This window comes from Lonchura striata, chromosome 34, assembly GCF_046129695.1.
Source record: "Lonchura striata isolate bLonStr1 chromosome 34, bLonStr1.mat, whole genome shotgun sequence".
Classification (NCBI taxonomy): domain Eukaryota; kingdom Metazoa; phylum Chordata; class Aves; order Passeriformes; family Estrildidae; genus Lonchura; species Lonchura striata.
The window spans coordinates 1,701,723-1,720,425 of NC_134636.1; positions in this window are offsets into that span (position 1 = coordinate 1,701,723).

Below are 18,703 nucleotides of genomic sequence, written 5' to 3' on the forward strand. Positions count from 1 at the left end.
CTATTTAGTGCTCCAATAATCTCTATTTAGTAGTGCTGTATTAACTCAAGTGAGTAGTGCTCTATTCATCTCTTTTGAGTAGTGCTGTATGAATCTATTTTGAGTAGTGCTGTATTAACTCTTGAGTAATGCTGTAATAATCTCTTTTAAGTAGTGCTGTATTAATCTCTATTGAGCAGTGCTGAATTAATCTCTATTTAGCAGTTCTCAATTAATCTCTATTTAGCAGTGCTCTATTAATTAATCTCTATTTAGCAGTTCTGAATTAATCTCTATTTATTAGTGCTGAATTAATCTCTATTTAGCAGTGCTGAATTAATCTCTATTTAGCAGTGCTGAATTAATCTCTATTTAGCAGTTCTGAATTAATCTCTATTGAGCAGTGCTGAATTAATCTCTATTTAGCAGTGCTGAATTAATCTCTATTTAACAGTGCTCTATTAATTAATCTCTATTTAGCAGTGCTGAATTAATCTCTATTTAGCAGTGCTGAATTAATCTCTATTTATTAGTGCTGAATTAATCTCTATTGAGCAGTGCTGAATTAATCTCTATTTAGCAGTGCTGAATTAATCTCTATTGAGCAGTGCTGAATTAATCTCTATTTAGCAGTGCTGAATTAATCTCTATTGAGCAGATCTGAATTAATCTCTATTTAGCAGTGCTGAATTAATCTCTATTGAGCAGTGCTGAATTAATCTCTATTTAGCAGTGCTGAATTAATCTCTATTGAGCAGTGCTGAATTAATCTCTATTTAACAGTGCTCTATTAATTAATCCCTATTTAGCAGTGCTGAATTAATCTCTATTGAGCAGTGCTGAATTAATCTCTATTGAGCAGTGCTGAATTAATCTCTATTTAGCAGTGCTCTATTAATTAATCTCTATTTAGCAGTGCTCTATTAATTAATCTCTATTGAGCAGTGCTGAATTAATCTCTATTTAGCAGTGCTCTATTAATTAATCTCTATTTAGCAGTGCTCTATTAATTAATCTCTATTGAGCAGATCTGAATTAATCTCTATTGAGCAGTGCTGAATTAATCTCTATTTAGCAGTGCTCTATTAATTAATCTCTATTTAGCAGTGCTCTATTAATTAATCTCTATTGAGCAGTGCTGAATTAATCTCTATTTAGCAGTGCTCTATTAATTAATCTCTATTTAGCAGTGCTCTATTAATTAATCTCTATTGAGCAGATCTGAATTAATCTCTATTGAGCAGTGCTGAATTAATCTCTATTTAGCAGTGCTCTATTAATTAATCTCTATTTAGCAGTGCTCTATTAATTAATCTCTATTGAGCAGTGCTGAATTAATCTCTATTTAGCAGTGCTCTATTAATTAATCTTTATTTATTAGTGCTGAATTAATCTCTTTTGAGCAGCGCTAAAATTACACTATTAATATCCAATTTAAATAGATATTATCCTGTTCTACATAGTCACTTCTTATTTACCTCTGGGACAAAAATAAAAACCCAACCTGGATCCAAGTTCTCCCAGAACCCAAAGGAACCTCACCAGAATCCATCCCAGCGATCCCCTCGTGGAGAACGATCTCCACGCCGAATTCCACACAGAGGTTTGGGATGGACGCCGAGGAGGAACAAAGATGGAATTGTCTTCTTCTCCTCTCCGTGCGCCTCCAGGACATCCTGGGAGAGAGAATTGAGGCTCGATGGGGAAGAGGGTGGGAATGGCACGGCGAGGAGCACCGAGGTTCTGGGACATCCCAGGAGCTCCTGGGACATCCCAGGGTCTCCATGCTCCAGGGACATCCCAGGAGTTCCTGGGACATCCCAGGGTCTCCATGCTCCAGGGACATCCCAGGAGTTCCTGGGACATCCCAGGGTCTCCATGGTCAGGAGCAATCCCAGGAGTTCCTGGGACATCCCAGGGTCTCCATGCTCCAGGGACATCCCAGGACCTCCAGGGACATCCCAGGGTCTCCATGCTCAGCACCAATCCCAGGAGCTCCAGAGAACATCCCAGGGTCTCCATGGTCAGCAGCAATCCCAGGAGCTCCAGGGGCATCCCAGGGTCTCCATGCTCCAGGGGACATCCCAGGAGCTCCTGGGACAACCCAGGGTCTCCATGGTCAGCACCAATCCCAGGAGCTCCAGGGACATCCCAGGGTCTCCATGGTCAGCACCAATCCCAGGAGCTCCAGGGACAACCCAGGGTCTCCATGGTCAGGAGCAATCCCAGGAGCTCCAGAGAACATCCCAGGGTCTCCACGGTCAGCACCAATCCCAGGAGATCCAGAGGACATCCCAGGGTCTCCATGCTCCAGGGACATCCCAGGGTCTCCAGAGGACATCCCAGGGTCTCCATGGTCAGCAGCAATCCCAGGATCTCCAGGGACATCCCAGGGTCTCCATGCTCCAGGGACATCCCAGGGTCTCCATGCTCCAGGGACATCCCAGGAGCTCCAGAGAACATCCCAGGGTCTCCATGCTCCAGGGGACATCCCAGGGTCTCCATGGTCAGGAGCAATCCCAGGAGCTCCTGGGACATCCCAGGGTCTCCATGCTCAGCACCAATCCCAGGAGCTCCAGGGACATCCCAGGGTCTCCATGCTCCAGGGACATCCCAGGATCTCCAGGGACATCCCAGGGTCTCCATGCTCAGCACCAATCCCAGGAGTTCCTGGGACATCCCAGGGTCTCCATGGTCAGGAGCAATCCCAGGAGCTCCAGGAACATCCCAGGGTCTCCATGCTCAGCACCAATCCCAAGAGCTCCAGAGGACATCCCAGGGTCTCCATGGTCAGCACCAATCCCAGGAGCTCCAGAGAACATCCCAGGGTCTCCATGCTCCAGGGACATCCCAGGGTCTCCTGGGACGTCCCAGGGTCTCCATGCTCCAGGGACATCCCAGGATCTCCTGGGACATCCCAGGGTCTCCATGCTCAGCACCAATCCCAGGATCTCCAGGGACATCCCAGGGTCTCCATGCTCAGCAGCAATCCCAAGAGCTCCAGGGACATCCCAGGGTCTCCATGCTCAGCACCAATCCCAGGAGCTCCTGGGACATCCCAGGGTCTCCATGCTCAGCACCAATCCCAGGAGCTCCTGGGACATCCCAGGGTCTCCATGCTCAGCACCAATCCCAGGAGCTCCTGGGACATCCCAGGGTCTCCATGCTCCAGGGACATCCCAGGAGCTCCTGGGACATCCCAGGGTCTCCATGCTCCAGGGACATCCCAGGAGCTCCTGGGACATCCCAGGGTCTCCATGGTCAGGAGCAATCCCAGGAGCTCCAGGGACATCCCAGGGTCTCCATGGTCAGCACCAATCCCAGGAGCTCCAGGGACATCCCAGGATCTCCAGGGACATCCCAAGGATGAACATGGAGAACTTTTGCTTGCTGGAACTTCACCTGTACATGATAATTGATATAATTGATAGATGTGATGATTGTTTAGTAATTAAATATAATTACTGTTTAATCATAATAATCATGAGAAACTGTGGGCAGGGGCTAAGAAAGATCACGAGAAACTCATGTCAATGCATACAATAGAACAATGTAAATTTAATAATTAATATGTAAATTATACAAGGATGGAATATCGAATATGTTGAGTTTGAAATCCGTGTGGGGTCAGATTTGGGTCTGCACCCCTGATTCCAAATAAAACCACGGAATCACATCCCGGGATTATTTGTGCTCCTGAACAATGTAAATTTAATAATTAATATGTAAATTATATACGGATAGAATATAGAATATGTTGAGTTTGAAATCTGTGTGGGGTCAGATTTGGGTCTCAATAAAAGCCCCTGCACGGAATCACATCCCGGGATTATTTGTGCTCCTGAACAATGCAAATTTAATAATTAATATGTAAATTATACAAGGATGGAATATCGAATATGTTGAGTTTGAAATCCGTGTGGGGTCAGATTTGGGTCTGCGCCCCTGATTACAGTTGTTATATTTTGTGTTTTTATCTTATATATGGTATTGTTTGGAGAAAAAGTTTGTTATGGTGACTCTTTTTTTTTAATGTATAGTGTTTTTATTATTAATGTATGGATGGATAAACTGCTTTTAGGATTTCTTTTCTTTTAAGGATGCCCTGCCAAGAGGGGAAAAAAAAAAAGTTGAATTTTTTATTTTTTGGGACTACAGTCCCCCCCTGTTTTCCCCCTGGGGCTGAGGGTGTAAGAATAGGGATTTTCTTTTAAAATAATTACATTAATTTAATTAATGTAATCACATGTAATAACATGTAATTAATGTAGTGTAATGTAATGTAATGTAATGTAATGTAATGTAATGTAATATAATATAATATAATATAATATAATATCATGTCATGTCATGTCATGTCATGTCATGTCATGTCATATCATCATATCATATACATAATATATAATGTACAATGTATATACTATATATAATATATAACATATAACATATAACATATAACATATAACATATAACATATAACATATAACATATAACATATAACATAATATATTGTATATAATATATAATATATAATATATTGTATATAATATATATAACACATGATATATCACACATGTTATATCACACATAATGTATAGTATAAAAATACAAATATTAATAAACAATAATAAACCTTTAGTAAGTAATAACTAATGTGCAATGTATATACTATATAATATAAACAATATATACAATATATACAATATATACAATATATACAATATATACAACGTACTATATAATCTATAATAATATAATAATCTATAATCTATAATCTATAATCTATAATCTATTACATATTATATATTACATATTATATATTACATATTATATATTATATATAACACATGATATATAACACATGACATATAATACATCATACACAGCACATAATGTATAACATAAACCACAAGTATTAATACACAAAACCAAACCATGATAACTAATTAATAAATAACAATTAAAGAGCCACTTCACGGAGGCGGCGCGCCCGCTGTCCGCGCAGCAGAGCCGAGCACGGCGCCCCTGAGCCCGTGTTCAGCTCGACACGGGGCGAGAAATTGGGGTTTGGGACGGGCACAAGGTCCAGGAGATGCAGGGAGCTGGCTCGAGTTCCTTTCCTCTTCCTTCTTCTTCCTTCTTCTTCTTCTTCTTCTTCTTCTTCTTCTTCTTCTTCTTCTTCTTCTTCTTCTTCTTCTTCTTCCTTCTTCCTTCTTCTTCTTCTTCCTTCTTCTTCTTCTTCTTCTTCCTTCTTCTTCTTCTTCTTCTTCCTTCTTCTTCCTTTCTTCTTCCTTCTTCTTCTTCTTCTTCTTCTTCTTCTTCTTCTTCTTCTTCTTCTTCTTCTTCTTCTTCTTCTTCTTCCTTCTTCTTCCTTTCTTCTTCCTTCTTCTTCTTCTTCTTCTTCTTCTTCCTTCTTCTTCTTCTTCTTCTTCTTCTTCCTTCTTCTTCTTCTTCCTTCTTCTTCTTCTTCTTCTTCTTCTTCCTTCTTCTTCCTTCTTCCTTCTTCTTCCTTCTTCTTCCTTCTTCCTTCTTCTTCCTTCTTCTTCCTTCTTCCTTCTTCTTCTTTCTTCTTTCTTCTTTCTTCCTTCTTCTTCCTTCTTTCTTCTTCTTCTTCCTTCTTCTTCCTTCTTCTTTCTTCTTCTTCTTCTTTCTTCTTCTTTTTCCTGGGTTTGGGTGGTATCTTGTAATTCTGCATACAAATCCTCACTGCGGGTCTTGGGGGCCAATTATTAAATTAGAAAGGGAAATAACCCAGGTGCCACTTCCTAATTAAGCGGTTTGGTTTTTGATTAGATTTGGGTGTGCGCTGCTCTCACCCGCGCAAGCGCCGAAGTCGTGCCAACGATAAAACAAGGACCTGAACACCCGAAAATCCGGAGCATCCGCGTTTCCCGACCCACAACCGCTTCCGGAAGGTTCCCCCGGCCAGAAGAGCTTCCCAACGAGGAGCCACCAGGAGCTCCAGCGGGGAAACAGCGCGGGCTGGGCCTTGGAAACCGCCGGGACGTCGGATCCAAGGATCCAAGGCCTGGATGGAATTCCAGAGTTGGGCACCCAGCCCCAAGCGTCCTGCTCCAGCCTCCTGGAGCTCCCAGGACGTTGGATCCAAGGATCCAAGGGCTGGATGGAATTCCAAAGGCAAGCAGCCAGCCCTGCTCCAGTCTCCCGGGGCATCGGCACGTTGGATCCAAGGCTTGGATGGAATTCCAAAGCCTAGCACCCAGCCCCAAGCGTCCTGGCGCGGTCTCCTGGAGCTCCCGGGACGTCGGATCCAAGGATCCAAGGCCTGGATGGAATTCCAAAGCCCAGCAGCCAGCCCCAAGCGTCCTGCTCCGGCCTCCCGGGGCTCCCGGGATGTCGGATCCAAGGATCCAAGGGCTGGAATGAATTCCAAAGTTGGGCACCCAGCCCCAAGCGTCCTGCCCCGGCCTCCTGGGACTCCCAGGACATTGGCACGTTGGATCCAAGGCCTGGATGGAATTCCAAAGCCCAGCAGAATCCTGCTCCAGCCTCCTGGGGATCCTGGGATGTCGGATCCAAGGATCCAAGGGCTGGATGGAATTCCAGAGTTGGGCACCCAACCCCAAGAGTCCTGCTCCGGCCTCCAGGGGCTCCCGGGACGTTGGATCCAAGGATCCAAGGCCTGGATGGAATTCCAAAGGCAAGCAGCCAGCCCTGCTCCGGCCTCCCAGGACATCAGAACGTTGGATCCAAGGGCTGGATGGAATTCCAAAGCTGGGCACCCAGCCCCAAGAGTCCTGCTCTGGCCTCCAGGGGCTCCCGGGACGTCGGATCCAAGGATCCAAGGGCTGGATGGAATTCCAAAGGCAAGCAGCCAGTCCTGCTCCGGCCTCCCGGGGCATCGGCACGTTGGATCCAAGGCATGGATGGAATTCCAAAGCCCAGCACCCAGCCCCAAGCGTCCTGGCGCGGTCTCCCGGGGCTCCCGGGACGTTGGATCCAAGGATCCAAGGGCTGGATGGAATTCCAAAGGCAAGCAGCGTCCTGCTCCAGCCTCCCGGGGCTCCCGGGATGTTGGATCCAAGGCCTGGATGGAATTCCAGAGCTGGGCACCCAGCCCCAAGAGTCCTGCTCCGGCCTCCTGGGGCTCCCAGGACGTCGGATCCAAGGATCCAAGGGCTGGATGGAATTCCAAAGGCAAGCAGCCAGCCCTGCTCCGGCCTCCCGGGGCTCCTGGGATGTCAGAACGTTGGATCCAATCCTGGATCACATTCCAAAGCCCAGCAGAATCCTGCTCCGGCCTCCCGGGGCATCGGCACGTTGGATCCAAGGCGTGGATGGAATTCCAAAATTGGGCACCCAGCCCCAAGCGTCCTGCTCCGGCCTCCCGGGGCATCGGCACGTTGGATCCAAGGGCTGGATGGAATTCCAAAGCCCAGCAGAATCCTGCTCCGGCCTCCCGGGGCATTGGCACGTTGGATCCAAGGCTTGGATGGAATTCCAAAGCCGAGCTCCCAGCCCCGCTCCGGCCTCCCGGGGCATTGGCACGTTGGATCCAATCCTGGATCACATTCCAAAGCCGAGCTCCCAGCCCCGCTCCGGCCTCCCGGGGCATCGGCACGTTGGATCCAATCCTGGATGGAATTCCAAAGCCGAGCTCCCAGCCCCGCTCCAGCCTCCCGGGACTCTGCGGGTGCTGAGGAGCAGCAGGGCACGGGCACTGTCGGCACTCAGGAACACCCAAAATCCCTGGATGTGATTCCATGCTTTTATCAGGAGCTCTGGGAATCAGGGGTGCAGACCCAAATCTGACCCCACACGGATTTCAAACTCAACATATTCTATATTCTATCCTTATAAAACTTACATATTAATTATTAAACTTATATTGTTCTATTGTATGCATTGACATGAGTTTCTCGTGATCTTTCTTAGCCCCTGCCCACAGTTTCTCATGATTATTATGATTAAACAGTAATTATATTTAATTACTAAACAATCATCACATCCAACAATTATATCAATTATCATGTACTAGCTACACAGTGCAGTTCTAGCAAGCTTGAGTTCTCCATGTGCTTTGGATATTTTATTTTCCAGGGCCCTACTCAGCTGATTTTTCCTTTTAACCCTAAATCCCCGTGATTTTAAAACCCTTTTACTACCAACACAGCCACAACTTCCAGCCTGGCATCCCCCGGGATTCTGCAGAGCCCACCCGCCCTGCCAGGCCTGCCACGGGCACCTCCCGCAGCTCCCTGGGGTGAGGCTGGCACCGAGGCTGAGATTTGTGCGGAATAAGTTGTAATTACGTCAATAATTTGGGAAAATAATCGGAAAAGTGGATGTTGTTGGTGTTACATTCTTCAGGAATACACGTGGGAAGCAGGATGCAGGAGCTGGATTCGGCCTTGGGATGGAGGAAGTCAGGAACTGACCCCCAAACCAAAATTGGCAACAACTGAAGCTAAAAGACAACTCTCAGAGCAGGATTTACCTTCAATATGAATAAAATCGGGACCATTCCAGATAGGGAAGTGAAAATAGTGGTCTTATCTATGAAATAATAAGGCTTAATTGGAACATAATGCATCAAGCTCAATGTGCATGCACAACCTGCCAGGTCACTCAGAGGACAGCGAGGAGGACAGCGAGCCTTCCTCCAAGAAGACCCCAAAGAGACCAGAAGACCCCAAAGCAACAATGGGAGAGTGTGCTGTGCAGTGGAGTGATGTGGATTTCCAGAATTAAAATTGGGAGGAACTAATGATGAATATTTATTAATAGAGTAGAGTACAAAAGTTGTGCTTGGATACCTTTGAATGGGTGGCAGGGTGAGAAGCCCTCCCCGTACCCCCGATGGGCTTTACCTAAAAACCACTGCCAAAAAAAAACTCTTTGTGACCATTTCATTGTATTTGATTGTATTATATTATTTTACACCCCACTTAAAAAACCCGCTGCTGTGTTTGCATCTCGTGGTTTGTGAAATCCCTGCAAAGCTGAGGGCAGGGAAGGATTTCACGGCAAAGCCACGGCTGGACACGGCTCCTTGCCAAGCTTCACTCTGCTGTTCACACCAGCAAGGAAAACAACTCAAAAATTCAGGGTCAGGCAATGCAAAACGGAACAAAATCAACATTATCCGTGGCTGTGTGTGCACAGCTGCACCAGGCAGGCCAAAACAAAGTTCCCAAGGCTGGGAAAAACCAAAATAAAAAGGAGGAACGCACTGCGGGGAGCTTCTCTGATAATCTCCGCAGCAGCTCAGCGAGCGTTTCTCAGCCCACGGTGGGGCTGGAAAAGGAGAGGATTTTCCCAGGAGATTCCCCCTGGGCACGGCCCCTCCGTGCTGGCACCCCAGGGCACCCCAGGGCACCCCAGAGCACCCCAGGGCACCCCAGGGCACCCCAGGGCACCCCAGGGTGCCCCAGGGCTCCTCGTCCTGCGGAGGCTTCGGAGATCCCAGGGCACCAAACCACTCACGGTGCCAATTATCAATTTATCACAGAATTTATCAATTGTGCGTCAGCAGAACTGAGCAGGAAAACCACTCACGGTGTCATTTATCAATTTATCACAGAATTTATCAATTGTGTGTCAGCAGAACTCAGCACCAAAACCACTCACGGTGCCAATTATCAATTTATCACAGAATTTATCAATTGTGTGCCAGCAGAACTGAGCAGGAAAACCACTCACGGTGCCAATTATCAATTTATCACAGAATTTATCGATTGTGTGTCAGCAGAACTGAGCAGGAAAATCACTCACAGGTTTTATCAATTTATCACAGAATTTATCAATTCTGTGTCAGCAGAATTCAGCACCAAAACCACTCATGGTGCAAATTATCAATTTATCACAGAATTTATCAATTGTGTGCCAGCAGAACTGAGCAGGAAAACCACTCACGGTGTCATTTATCAATTTATCACAGAATTTATCAATTGTGTGTCAGCAGAATTCAGCACCAAAACCACTCATGGTGCAAATTATCAATTTATCACAGAATTTATCAATTGTGTGCCAGCAGAACTGAGCAGGAAAACCACTCACGGTGCCAATTATCAATTTATCACAGAATTTATCAATTGTGTGTCAGCAGAATTCAGCACCAAAACCACTCATGGTGCAAATTATCAATTTATCACAGAATTTATCAATTGTGTGCCAGCAGAACTGAGCAGGAAAACCACTCACGGTGCCAATTATCAATTTATCACAGAATTTATCAATTGTGTGTCAGCAGAACTGAGCAGGAAAACCACTCACAGGTTTTATCAATTTATCACAGAATTTATCAATTCTGTGTCAGCAGAACTCAGCTCCAAACCACTCATGGTTTTCATCAATTTATCACAGAATTTATCAATTCTGTATTAGCAGAATTCAGCTGCAAAACCACTCACTATTTTTATCAATTTATCACAGAATTTATCAATTCAGTATTAGCAGAGTTGAGCAGGAAAACCACTCACAGTTTTTATCAATTTATCACAGAATTTATCAATTCTGTGTCAGCAGAATTGAGCAGGAAAACCACTCACTATTTTTATCAATTTATCACAGAATTTATCAATTCGGTATTAGCAGAATTCAGCATCAAACCACTCATGGTTTTTATCAATTTATCACAGAATTTATCAATTCGGTATTAGCAGAATTCAGCACCAAAACACTCACGGTGCCAATTATCAATTTATCACAGAATTTATCAATTCTGTGTCAGCACAGAATTGGTTATTTTATCCATTCCCTGTGCTGGTCACAAAAAAGATATTTTACACCACACAGCTTCTTTTTTTTAATATTTTAATAGCCTAAAACTCTTATCTACCACCCTAAAAAAAATAGATTGTATTAAAAAAAGATGAATATATGACGAAAAAGGATGAACACAGTATTACTTTCAAACACAACACATGCAATATTTTAATATTTAATATTTAATATTTAATATTGCCCAGAGCCAATGCTATAAATTGCATCTGGAGCAGGTGTGGAGATCCCATAAAAAGTTTATAATTTACTTTTAGCACAAGCACATCGTGAAAAATTCAGATTTTATGGTTGGCTTTTTGCAAATTTTACAATAAATATTATACGTGTAATGTTAGAAAGTTGTGCTGGATTAATTCTGTTAAATAGTGTGTTAAATATAATTTTATGTTCCAGCACAAAATTAAAATAGAAACCGTGTGTGTGAAGAGTGGTTTTTTTTTTAAATATTGAGATATTCACTTTGAAGAACACCTAAATCTCCCAGAAAAGAAGAATTTACGGTTTTTTTATCAGAAAAAAGGAATTTCTCCAAGTTTCCTGACTCAGTGTCCCAGGGCATCGGGATGTCCATAATTCTTTACTTTTTATTATCTTGTAATTGTCCTAACGCTATATTTTATTCCTCTAATTGCATTCCTATTTTTATAACCAATTCATTATTTTTAAACTTTTTTTTTTATGACTTTTTTTTTTAAAAACTTTTTAAAAAACTTTTAAAAAAAAAAATTACGTTTTTTTTTAAACCAAATTTTATATTTATATCAGCTATCCCACCAAGCTTAATTAACAACAGAAATAAAAACTGTATATTTACAACGAATCTACTTTACACGTAAAAAATCCATTTAAAATTATGTACCTATAACAAACTGCCTAAATATTCACCATCACGCCCTACCGGAATATAGGATTTTAAATTTATTTTTTTTTCCTGTTTTCCCCACCCCGCTTCCGGCGAGCCGCCTCCCTCCTCTCCGCCGTTTTAAATTAAAATTTTAAAAATTATTTTAATTCAATTAAAATATATTTTTATAATATATTTTTAAAATATATTTTAAAAATATATTTTTAAAATATTGCCGCCGGCGAGCCACCTCCCTCCACTCCGCCGTTTTAAATTAAAATTTTTTTAAAAATTATTTTAATATAATTAAAATACATTTTAAAAATATATTTTTAAAATATATTTTTAAATATGTTTTTAAAATCTATTTTTAAAATCTATTTTTTAAATATTGCCGCCGGCGAGCCGCCTCCCTCCGCTCCGCCTTCATTTTCCCATCACAGGAATATTTTTTGTAGGATTTTTTTGGTTTTTTCCTACCGGATTATTTTTTTTTCCCTACCGGAAGTTTTTTTTTTTAAAATTTCTTTTTTCCCTCGTTGCTCCAGCGCTCCGCCTTCATCCTCCCCATCACTCCCTACAGGAATATTTTCTGTAATTTATTTTGTTTTTTCCCTCCCGGATTATTATTTTTTTTTAATATTTCTTTTTCCCCTGTTTCTCCCTCCTTTCCGCTTTTATTTTCCCCATCACGCCCTACCGAAATATTTATTTAAAATATTTTTTTCTTTCCCCCAGTTGCCGCCGGCGAGCCGCGTTCCTCCGCTCCGCCTTCATCCTCCCCATCCCGAAATACCGGAATATTTTCCGTAAGTTCTTTTGTTTCTTCCCTACCGGATTTCTTTTTCCCCTACCGGATTTTTTTTTCTTTTAATATTTCTTTTTTCCCCCTGTTTCTCCCTCCGCTCCGCCTTCATCCTCCCCATCCCGAAATACCGGAATATTTTCTGTAAGTTATTTTGTTTCTTCCCTACCGGATTTCTTTTTCCCTACCGGATTTTTTATTTAATATTTCTTTTTTCCCCCTGATTCTCCCTCCGCTCCGCCTTCATCCTCCCCATCCCGAAATACCGGAATATTTTCTGTAAGTTCTTTTGTTTCTTCCCTACCGGATTTCTTTTTCCCTACCGGATTTGTATTTTATTTTATTTTATTTCTTTTTTTGCTGCCCGGGAATGGATCGGGATCCCCTCCGTTCCCTCCGGGGATGGATCGGGGTCCCCTCCGTTCCCTCCGGGGATGGATCGGGGTCCCGGCTCTTCCCTCCGGGGATGGATCGGGGTCCCGGCTCTTCCCTCCGGGGATGGATCGGGGTCCCGGTCATTCCCCCGGGGATGGATCGGGGTCCCGGTCATTCCCCCGGGGATGGATCGGGGTCCCGGTCATTCCTCCGGGGATGGATCGGGGTCCCGGTCATTCCCCCGGGGATGGATCGGGGTCCCGGTCATTCCCCCGGGGATGGATCGGGGTCCCGGCTCTTCCCCCCGGGAATGGATCGGGATCCTCTCCCGTCCCTCCGGGGATGGATCGGGGTCCCGGCTCTTCCCTCCGGGAATGGATCGGGATCCCGATCATTCCCCCGGGGATGGATCGGGGTCCCGGCTCTTCCTCCGGGGATGGATCGGGGTCCCGGCTCTTCCCTCCGGGAATGGATCGGGATCCTCTCCCGTCCCTCCGGGAATGGATCGGGGTCCCGGCTCTTCCCCCGGGGATGGATCGGGATCCCGGCTCTTCCTCCGGGGATGGATCGGGATCCCCTCCGTTCCCTCCGGGAATGGATCGGGATCCCGGCTCTTCCCCCGGGGATGGATCGGGATCCCGGCTCTTCCTCCGGGGATGGATCGGGATCCCGGCTCTTCCCCCGGGGATGGATCGGGATCCCGGCTCTTCCTCCGGGAATGGATCGGGATCCTCTCCCGTCCCTCCGGGAATGGATCGGGATCCCGGCTCTTCCCCCGGGGATGGATCGGGATCCCGGCTCTTCCCCCGGGGATGGATCGGGATCCCGGCTCTTCCTCCGGGGATGGATCGGGATCCCCTCCGTTCCCTCCGGGAATGGATCGGGGTCCCGGTCATTCCCCCGGGGATGGATCGGGGTCCCGGTCATTCCCCCGGGGATGGATCGGGGTCCCGGTCCTTCCCCTTCCCTCCCCAGCGGCGGTGCGGAGGGCGGCTGGGAGGGGAGGGAGGTGACAGAGCCTCGGGTGTCACCGTGGGGCGCCCGTGACTGCTCCTTCCCTCCCTTAATCAGCCTGGATCCATCCAGGATGTGCCTGGCACTGCTCCTTCCCTCTCTTTACCAGCCTGGATCCATCCAGGATGTGCCTGGCACTGCTCCTTCCCTCTCTTTACCAGCCTGGATCCATCCAGGATGTGCCTGGCACTGCTCCTTCCCTCCCTTTATCAGCCTGGATCCATCCAGGATGTTCCCATGACTGCTCCTTCCCTCTCTTTACCAGCCTGGATCCATCCAGGATGTGCCTGGCACTGCTCCTTCCCTCTCTTTACCAGCCTGGATCCATCCAGGATGTGCCTGGCACTGCTCCTTCCCTCTCTTTACCAGCCTGGATTCATCCAGGATGTGCCTGGCACTGCTCCTTCCCTCTCTTTATCAGCCTGGATCCATCCAGGATGTGCCTGGCACTGCTCCTTCCCTCTCTTTATCAGCCTGGATCCATCCAGGATGTGCCTGGCACTGCTCCTTCCCTCTCTTTATCAGCCTGGATCCATCCAGGATGTGCCTGGCACTGCTCCTTCCCTCTCTTTATCAGCCTGGATTCATCCAGGATGTTCCCATGACTGCTCCTTCCCTCTCTTTATCATCCTGGATCCATCCAGGATGTGCCTGGCACTGCTCCTTCCCTCTCTTTATCAGCCTGGATCCATCCAGGATGTGCCTGGCACTGCTCCTTCCCTCTCTTTACCAGCCTGGATCCATCCAGGATGTGCCTGGCACTGCTCCTTCCCTCTCTTTATCAGCCTGGATCCATCCAGGATGTTCCCATGACTGCTCCTTCCCTCTCTTTATCAGCCTGGATTCATCCAGGATGTGCCTGGCACTGCTCCTTCCCTCTTTAGCCGCCCCTGCCTGTGCCCTTGCTGCTCCCTCCGAGTGGCTGTGCCACAAATCCCTGGAGCCCCCGGGACGTGCCCGTGGAGCTGCTCCAGCAGCGAGTGACCTCTCGGTTCTTTTGCAGCCCCGGTCACCCCCGGAATGTCACCGCCTGTGACCTTGCAGCTTTTTGGCAGCACGGAGACCTCTGGGATGACCCGTGGGAGCCCCGTGAGTGCCTGTGACACCACGGCTGCTCGGCAGCCTGGAGACACTCGTGGCGCTGCCACCGAGACCCCGTGCCAGCCTGGGAGGTGGGCGCAGGTCGGCAAACGGGACACTCCCGGGATGTCCCCGTGGAGCCCCTGGGGCTGCCGTCACCTCAGCGTTCTGGAGGAGCTTGGAGACCTCTGGGATGTCACCACAGGACCTCAGGACCAGAGAAGCCGTGAGTGCCTGTGCCAAATGGGCTCCTCAGCGTGCCGAGACACCTCTGGTGTCCTTGTGGGTGCGGGGACTGCCTGTGACCTCGCCGGTCTTTGGAAGATGAAGGAGCTCTGGCGTGCCGCCGTGGATGCTGTGCCTGTTTGTGACCTCTCTGCTCCTGGGCAGGCTGGAGACAGCTCTGGTGCCCGCGGGGACTGGAGTGGGGCGGCGTTGGTGGCTCGGGGAGGTGAGGGTGGGGGCAGGAAGGTGTGGCAGGACCGGCTGGGCCCAGGAACACTCGTGTCCCGCTGGCCAAATCCTGGCACGGGAAGCAGCTCTGTCCTGGCACGGGATGGGATCCAAGTCCTGGCACGGGAAGCAGCTCTGCCCTGGCACGGGATGGGATCCAAGTCCTGGCACGGGAAGCAGCTCTGCCCTTGGCTGGGCTGGGATCCAAGTCCTGGCACGGGAAGCAGCTCTGTCCTGGCACGGGATGGGATCCAAGTCCTGGCACGGGAAGCAGCTCTGCCCTGGCACGGGATGGGATCCAAGTCCTGGCACGGGAAGCAGCTCTGCCCTTGGCTGGGCTGGGATCCAAGTCCTGGCATGGGAAGCAGCTCTGTCCTGGCACGGGATGGGATCCAAGTCCTGGCATGGGAAGCAGCTCTGCCCTCCGCTGGGCTGGGATCCAAATCCTGGCACAGGAAGCAGCTCTGTCCTGGCACGGGAAGCAGCTCTGCCCTCAGCTGGGATGGGATCCAAGTCCTGGCATGGGAAGCAGCTCTGCCCTCCGCTGGGCTGGGATCCAAATCCTGGCACAGGAAGCAGCTCTGTCCTGGCACGGGAAGCAGCTCTGTCCTGGCACGGGATGGGATCCAAGTCCTGGCATGGGAAGCAGCTCTGCCCTCCGCTGGGCTGGGATCCAAATCCTGGCACAGGAAGCAGCTCTGTCCTGGCACGGGAAGCAGCTCTGCCCTGGCACGGGAAGCAGCTCTGCCCTTGGCTGGGCTGGGATCCAAGTCCTGGCACAGGAAGCAGCTCTGCCCTGGCACGGGAAGCAGCTCTGCCCTTGGCTGGGCTGGGATCCAAGTCCTGGCACGGGAAGCAGCTCTGCCCTGGCACGGGAAGCAGCTCTGCCCTTGGCTGGGCTGGGATCCAAGTCCTGGCACAGGAAGCAGCTCTGTCCTGGCACGGGAAGCAGCTCTGCCCTGGCACGGGAAGCAGCTCTGCCCTGGCATGGGAAGCAGCTCTGCCCTCAGCTGGGATGCAGACACGGCAGAGGAGGCTCTCCCTCCTCTTCCCGGGAGGCCAGGTCTCACCAAAAACGATCCGAGCATGTCACTGGCATTTGGGACACCAGGAGGGGTCATCCCACGCTGCTGGGAGTCTTCTTCCCCTGCCGAGTCTGCCAAGCCCTGGCACTATCACTGGATAGTAGGTGGGGACTGTGGGAATGTTCTTCATTTATTCATTCACGTCACTAATCAGGTGATGAGGCATTCGGCTATTTATTGAGCATTTATTTTTATATTTATTTCCTTTTCTGGGTTAAGTATAGGTGATCCATCCGGCTTGGTCCAAATCAGTAGAATTTAGTCTCCAGTGTGGGTGAGATGCAATGCAGCATCCTTGGAAGAATTGTGTCATTTCCACTGTCCTTATGTACCATCCAGCTTTTAAACTTTTTTATTTTTGTTTTTTAATTTGCATAAATGATAACTCCACACAACCAAGCCAGCATCCGAGCAACATAACTGAGGTGAAGAGCGCTCTGGGCCAGGGCCAGGGCACTCTTCCCCTGCCGTGTTTTGGAGAGACCTGGGGCCTGCAGGAGCTCGTTGTTTCCGTAGAACCACTTGGGAAAGTCCAGGAACCTGACACATCCTGCACTGGCGAGGTCCTGAATGTGTCCGTGAGATCTTGGCCTTTCCTCCCTGCAGTGGCTTGACCCTGGCTGGGTGCTGAGCACCCATCAGTCGCTCTCACTCCCTTCCCCAGCGGGACAGGACAGGGTGCGAGGTGGAGCACAGCCAAGCAGGGTGAGCTGAGGCAGTTTTGTTGCAGCCAAAGGGAGAAATAAGCAGGGATTAAGCAGAAATGAGCACACGCAGCAGCTGAAGGGAATGAAAAAGTCAGTCTCTGCTTCCCATCAGCAGCGGTGCTGGGACATTCCTGGGGAGCAGCATTCAGCAAGCGTTGAAAATCACGAGGGCCCCCTTCCTTCTCTCTCCCTGAGCTCATCTATCCCGTCCGTCTCATTCCATACCATGTATTCATGGTATGGAATGTCCTTCTGACTAACCTGGGCCGGCTGGACTGGTCGTGTCCCCTCCCAGGATCTTGCCTGCTCCTGGCTGGAGCTGCGCCGGCTCCGCCGCTGCGGCCGGCGCCGTGGCTGGGTCACACTGGCAGCAGAATGGCCCAAGGTGAGGCTGGAGCAACGACTCCACGGCCTTTTTTTGGCTGCCAGGCTGTGCTCTGAGGAGGCAGGGACGAGGGGAGGCCTTTTGCACGGGGTAGAGGAGGGTTTGTTACTCTGGGGAGTCTGAGAGCCAAAACGAGGAACGCGGCAACTTTAAAAACGAGGGAGGCTCAAATGGAAGATACACATTTTTAACCAATTTATTTTGGGGAGGAGTAAAAGGTAGGGTTTATGAAGGTATTGTCCAGTGAGGGAAGTAGGAGGGGGAATTGGGTCACATGGACTCAGCTTTAAGGGATTTCTGAAGGGGAATTCCGAGCAGGAGGTTGGCTCAGGGGACGATTGACAGTTTGGCAGGGGAAGGATAAAGAACATTCGTCCTCATCTTTTTCTTGCTGCTTGCCAAAATTCATTCTTCGTCGGTTCATGTCCCTCCTGCTGCTTTACCTCCTGTGACACAATTCCAGCTGCAGGTGATCCTTCCCCCAAGGCTGAATCTCCGTGAGGTTCAGGTCTCCCCATCCTCCTGAATCACCCACCAGGTGCACCCAGCTCCTTGGGCAACGATCCCACAAATGGGTTTGCCTTTTCCCCCGGGGGAAGAAACCCACGCTGACCTCCCCTGCCCTTCCCTAGGTGTAAGGCAGGAGCTTTGTCTCCTTCCACAGTTTAGGCAGGACCAGCTCTTCTAGTACTGACTAACCAAGTGGCCTTTGCCAAATTTGCATCCCAGTGCTCCCATTACCTAATGCCCTGAACGTAGATTTAGCATCCAGTTCATCTTTTAATCTTCCCTGAGGCCTGTGGGTGATAGGGAACGTGATATATCCACTTAGAGCTGCGCCTCTTTGCCCAGGAGTTTATAATGTTATTTTAAAAACGAGCCCCACTCTCAGTTCTCTCTGGGGTTCTGTGCCGCCGCAAAATGTGTCTCTCCGGACCTGAAATTGCACGATTTTGCAGATCCCAAATTTTCGTTTGTCACAAATTAAGGAGAGGAAGTGTTAGATTGCTACTGGACCCCCAACCACCTGCTGGTCTTTGCCCAGTACAAACCCATGGGTCAGTTTTGGGTGAAAATCTACCCAGTTCTTACCTTAAATTTGTTTCGCTGTTTATCTGGATATCACTGGCTGGTGATTCCAACAATACCTTCACACAGAATTCACACACAGAATCACGAGGTTGGAAGGGACTTTTATGATCATGGAGTCCAACCCATGCCCTAACACCA